Consider the following 6903-nt stretch of genomic DNA (forward strand, 5'->3'; position numbering starts at 1 on the left):
TACAGCGTGATAACTGATAAAACTAATGTTTTACTCTAAACATGGCAATGATGTGAAACATTGAAAAAAACCCCCAAAAAACAGGAGTCCAGTTTTCTAGCCCAGTTATCACAACTAATTCAGCATCTTCATGTTGTTCTACTAAAAAGACATGCTTTCATTTTCTTTCATTAGCTACATTATAGGAAATGATTTCTTCAGGGAAAACCAGGGAGTGGGAACTCTAGGTTTAAATAAATTAACCCAAATTAAAATCTGTGACAAAAAAAATAAAAAAAATTCTATTGCTTTTGTATACAGATGAGATAGAGCAAAGCAAATGAGGACATGTTTTTGTCAGTTGGCCATTATAGAGAGTGCTATAGGCTGCTCTTATTCCTTACCTCTCATAGAGCACACACCTTGAAACAGAACTGTAGGGTAGAGTGTCCCATCTCTGAGCCTCTCGAGCCCTGTGAGAGCTTTTATAATGACTCCTCTTTGTCACACCATTTCAGATGCAATTACCTTTAGTATCACTTCCTAGCAGCCCCGAGACACCCTGTCAGAAGACATTAAAAGAGGCGGCCTGACTGAAATGCTCAGGCGAGACCTGTAGGGGAGAGGGGGTGGATGTGGAAGGTGGGTAGATGAGACAGATACCTTCTCATTTGTAAAGTATACTATAATGACACTATAGTGAGTACATATGGGAAAATATGTTATTGGAGCTCTTTATAAAAAAGCATTTTGCATTGGAATGGGACACCAATTTGACCTAATGTTATAATGCCTTTATATACAATTCTGTGTAAATTATAGATGTCAGGACGTTTTTTTAACATGCATTTGTCCTTGCTTTAATCACAGCCTTAATTTTCAAGCCAATTTAAGTTAAACTGGTAGCTAAGAATCATGGTGTTATATTAGAGAGCTGAAAATCATTTGTTGTCTCCCATCACATTTTCAGCGGGCTCCGATGGTGAGTGTATGTGACATGAAGGTAACCACGCTACTTTTCAGAATATTCCTGTCATTTGCAATACTTGGTGCAATATAGGAACCAAAAGAGGTCCTAAAAGACATGTAACCTAATCAGGGTGAATCGTACAGAGAATCATGTAGGAGGGCACAATCTCATTTTCTTGTTCTCTTGTAAATGTAAGGCCATAAACAAATAAGCGTTTTGTAATTAATAAACTTTTTGAAAACCATAAGCTGGACATCATCTTTCTGACAGAAACATGGCATCTGAAGACTTAAGATATGTGGTGGAGTTGCCTGCCTGTTCCACAAAACTTTGAACATATTTCTCAGGGGGATTTTGAAACATTCGAATACCTAGCAGTGCATTTGAAGAGTGAACAATTTGTTCTTTTATTACATCCTCCTAAATTCCACAAAGGCTTTCTTGATGATCTTGGACAACTGCTTTCTAGGATTTTAACTTATTTTGAATATGTTTTAATCACTGGTGATTTTAATATCCATATGTGATCTGGGGGCAGTGGTGGCTTAGCGGTTAAGGCTCGGGTTACTGATTGGACGGTCGGGGGTTCAAGCCCAGGGGCGCTGTATCATGGCTGACCCTGCGCTCTGACCCCAGCTTCCTGACATGCTGGGGTATGTGAAGAAAAGAATTTCACTGTGCTCTAATGTATATGTGACCAATAAAGACTCATTATCAATCTCTGATCCATTGACTGTCAAATTTTCAATTGTCAGCCCCAGTAGACTTACAGGTCATAGCACTTATGGATTGTTCTAGCTGCAGTCTTGACCCACTACCAACTATATTTCTTAAAACAGTTGTGAACTGTTTATTACCAAACATTCTGAATATCGTTAATCGTTAGTCCTTACAGCAAGGAATTTTTCCACATACTTTTAAAACTGCAATTGTTAGGCCCCTGCTGATCAAAAGCCATTATTAGTGATAAAACTTGAGTTGAGTAAATAATCTTGACTACCACCCCGTCTTAAGTAGGATTAACATTTGGCTTCCTCCACTATATGTTCCCACTTCATCCCATAGAACTCCTGATGCCCTTGAGCTATATGTACAGCTCCCTCAGTGAGCAAATGAACACACAAAATGCACACAAGGCTTGCCTATCCATGCTATTCAGAGCGAAAAAAGCAACTTTATGCAGCTGAGGCAGAGATCCACAGATTCTAATTCTGGAATAGTCTGTCATCCATGCTCAAGTTAAAGTGTCTTCTTTGTGCCTTGGGTCACACACATGCACCTTTTCTCCAATCTATTTGAGTTGAGTAAGGAGCACTGGTGTTCCTTCTGTGGTTAGATTATTGCATCTTGACAAGGTATTTAAATCAGCAAGTATGGCCTGTTTTCACTCATAAATAAATGCAAGCACCAATTCTTCTAGTCTCTGAAAGTAAAATAATAGAAAACAATGGATGAAATAAAAAAAAAGTGATTTCCCACAAATCTTCCCCTTGAATAATGCCTATGTGTATACAGTAGATTCATCAATGCCAACACATCCTCCACTTTATGGCCCTATCTGCTTCTGCCTCTACTCTAATCTATTTGCAGTAGAGAATCAAAGATCAAAGGTTATGTACAGAAATTGTCATTGCTGGTTAGAGCAACAGAAGTGCAAGCATTCTCGTTAAAGAAAGCGAAAACAGTCTCTCAGTACAGATACTCAAGTGTCTCAAGGTCACAGTGTATCCAGAATTCAATGCTGTCTGCAGTGGTAGTGACGGGAATTTGATGTTGATTTAACTTGTTTTAAGATCAGAGATGGACTGTTTATACCCGCCCAGACACCCATGACTGGTTAGTGTTGCACTGATTGAAAGGAAAAAGGGTAATGTCTCCTACCCTGTGAACAGGACCAGGGGCGTAACCTGGTCGAGGCATTTGGGGCTGTAGACCGAAGATTTGTTTTTTAGCCTCGAATAATTATCCACTTGGAGTGGTTTGTCACTACGTAACTGAATGTTATTCTATTGTGAATAACATATGTTATTCACAATAGAACATGTTATTCACAGTATGCTATTCACAATAGAACATAGAAAACATATCAAATGTTTAAACTGAGTAAATGTACCATTTAAAGAAAAACATTAGGTAGTTTTGAATTTCATGCCTGCAACACGTCTCAAAAAAGTTGGGACGGGGCAACAAAAGGCTGGAAAAGTAAGGGTTACTAAAAAGAAACAGATGGAGGAACATTTTGCAACTAATTAGGTTAACAGGTCAGGAACATGATTGGGTATAAAAGAGTATCTTAGAGAGGCAGAGTCTCTCAGAAGTAAAGATGGGATGGAATCATATGTTGTTCTAAAACCTGTATATACCTTTCAGCATTGATGGTGCCTTTCCAGATGTGCAAGCTGCCCATTCCATAGGCACTAATGCACCACCATACCATCAGAGATGCACGCTTTTGAACTGAGTTCTGATAAAAAGTCAAATGATCCCTCTCCTCTTTAGTCCTCTTGAGGTTAGAAGACGCGGCATCCATGGTTTCCAAAAATAATTTAAAAATCCAATTCGTCTGACCATAGAACAGTTTTCCACTTTGCCTCAGTCCATTTTACATGAGCTTTGGCCCAGAGAGGACAGCAGCATCTCTGGATCATGTTCATATATGGCTTCTTCTTTGCATGATAGAGCTTTAACCAGCATTTGTGGATGACATGGTGAACTGTGTTCACAGACAACAGGTTCTGGAGGCGTTTCTGAGCCCATGCAGTGATTTCCATTACAGAATCATGCCTGTTTTTAATGCAGTATCACCTGAGGGCCTGAAGCTCACGGGCATGCAATATTGCTTTTCACCCTTGTCCCTTGCGCAGAGATTTCTTCAGATTCTCAGAATCTTTTCATGATAATATGTACTATAGATGATGAGATATTATTCATAGTCTTTTTTATGCATAGGCTATTATTCATAGCGATTTTAGGTTGAGGAACATTATTCTGAAATTGTCCCACAAATTATAGACGCAGTTTATCGCAGATTAGTGAAACCCTGCCTATCTTTACTACAGACTCTACCTCACTACGATACTCTTTTTATACCCAATCATGCTACTGACCTGTTGCCAATTAAACTCCAGATGTTTCTTTTTAGTAACACTTACTTTTCCCAACTTTTCTGAGATGTGTTGCTGTCATCAAAATCACCTTATTTTTTCTTAAAATGGTACATTTCATCAGTTTAAACATTTTGTTTTCTATGTTCTGTTGTGAATAACCCGTGGGTTTATAAGATTTGCAAATCATTGCATTCTGTTTTTGTTGACATTTATTTACATGTTACACAGTGTCCCAATTTTTTTGGAATTGGGGTTGTACAATAATCCAGGTTACAGCTGGCTGAAATGTTTTTATTTATTTATTTATTTGTATGAACCTTCAGAAGACCTCAAGACATTAATTGATGGACCTCTGTGGTAGTACAGGGATACAGAGTTTTGATAAAACATGCTTTCATTGCCTGAATATTTACTATAATAGTTTAAAATTCACTCTTTACAAGGTCAGTTAAATTGAAATGGTGCTTTCCTCAAACACCTCAAATGATTGCAATGCTTCTCTTATATTATCCAGACAATTAAATATGATGGGACAGAAATAAGTATAAGTAGTCACAAAGCCTGTCCTGATGATTGCTTGATTTGTGCTATTTGTGTTCTTTCCCCAGTTTGTATGTCTTACAAACACTGTCACGATTTCCCCTTGAGACAGCGCTGCAGTTTGCAGTATGCTCGGAAAGCCGAGGCCCGTGTGTGCACGAGCCAGCTGCGCAAGCGCTCAGCGAACGCACGCTTTTTTCGGTTGTTTATGACTGTGACTTTGTTTACTGTGGACTAGGGATGTCACGATACCAAAAATCTAATAGTCAGTACCGATATCACCAAAAGTACATGATGCTTGATGCCAAAGTTGATACCACAAAAAAAAAAAAAGTGAAAAATAAAATTATAAACTCCTGGAGGACATCCTCCTCTGGCTAATACTGGCAAAAAGAGAGAGAGAGGGGGATACTTAGTTATTAAACACTGTCTGAAAATGACTAATAAAACAGTGTTAAGTGCTAATAACAAGTGCTAAGGTGCACTCCTACATGCGCACACACACACACACACACACACACACACACACCCCTTATACTCTGAATGCAAGCATTAGTTTAAATTCACTGATATGGTGGCAGGCCAAAAAGATTGATTAAAACCATTAACATTTGAATAATTATTTGTGACATTAGGCTACATTTTGCTGACAGGATACAGGCTGAATGGTGATGCATGGTGGCCCATTAGGAGGTAGTTTATAAAATTGCAATGCGTTAGCATCGTTAACAAATAACTGGATATCGAAAACATGGAGCATAACGTTAGCTGGTTTCACGGCCACAATGCCAGCTGCCTCAAACAAACATGATATAGAGCCTGTCTTTCAGGTGCTTTGCCAAATTTAAGGTGTTTCCTCACTTTCTTTGAAATGAACGATTGCATCAGTTGCACACCGGCAACCGATGCTACCTTTCCTCTCAACAAGCTTTCCTCTCTCTGCCTCTCAATGAGTAGGGGCGGAGCTAAAATTGTCACCATTTTCTGTAGTTTTTCCCGTGTGCTTGTAGGTGTTCCTCTACTTCTTCTTTACCATTTGTGGACAGACTAAAACACTTGCGCGTATTTGCTGCCCCATCAGGTCCGGAAGAATTGCAACCCGGTACCTTCATTACCAATGGTACCTATGCTACTGCAGAAAAACAAGTACTGCGTTTTAAGAATGTTGGTACCGACTTGGTACTGAAGTATCGGTTCTCGCGACATCCCTACTGTAGACACGTGCGTTTGTTTTGATTATGTTCTGTCGCCACACCCATTTAGTCGTTGGCTGTTTTCTGAAGGCGTGTCAATAGTGTTTCCAGCTGTCCGTGTTTACCCATGATTACGTTAGTCATTTAAACCCCTCATGTCTCTGTGCAAACTGCGCAGTATTGAGTTTAGCTCATTACCTAGCTGTTGTTTCTCGGTTCTCGTTTCATGTTTCATGTTCTTGCCCTTGTTTCTCGTTTCCTCGTTTTGATTCCAGCCTAGCCCAGTTTATGGCCGTTTGCCAATCGCCTGACCCATTGCCTGTTTTGACCACGTCTATGTATCATGATTTGGATTTGTCTGCCTGCCTCTCTCTTTAATAAACGTCTTTATCTGCATTTGCATCTGTACTCAACTCCATTACGTCCCGGAACATTACAGAATACTGCGCCTTAACATGGATGCAGCAGGAAGACGGAGGAGACGTCACACAAGGAAAACCAAGCAAACCGTCCCAGCTGTGCATTCGATCCAGTTTCCACAGTGGAGAAGAACCAAGCTCCTGGAGCTGTTTGATAGTTTGTCAGGTGATCCTGAATTTTTTCTTGGGGACTGCCAGATATACTTTTCTAGTCTAATGGACCCCAAGCCCGGCGATAAGCGATGGTTAGGGTTTCTGTTGTCCCAGTTTTGTGGCCCCGCACACTAGTGGGCACAGCGTTTAGCAGCCATGGGATCCAGGGGACTGGAGAATGTCAATCAGTTTGTGGGACTAGTCATGAAGATGTTCGGAAGTCCAGAATCCTGGGTAGTGTTTGAGGATCTTGTGAGGAAGCCATGCCTGAGATGAACCTGACGTGCCGTTTACTACATATTAGGAGCATGCTAACTAGGTGACCTCCTACTCAGAGCTCCAACATGAGACTCATAAAGTGGTCTCACTTGCCGAGCTCCAGCTGGAGGTCAATGTGGCGACCTCAGAGCTCCAGCTCAAGACCTACGAGGTGGTCTCACCTGCCGAGCTCCAGCCAGAGGTCACCGTAGCGACCTCGGCACCAGAGCTCGAACCTGAGACCCATGAGGTGGTCTCACCTGCCGAGCTCCAACCAGAGGTCA

The sequence above is a fragment of the Ictalurus punctatus genome, chromosome 23 (assembly GCF_001660625.3).
Source record: "Ictalurus punctatus breed USDA103 chromosome 23, Coco_2.0, whole genome shotgun sequence".
Taxonomy (NCBI): Eukaryota; Metazoa; Chordata; class Actinopteri; order Siluriformes; family Ictaluridae; genus Ictalurus; species Ictalurus punctatus.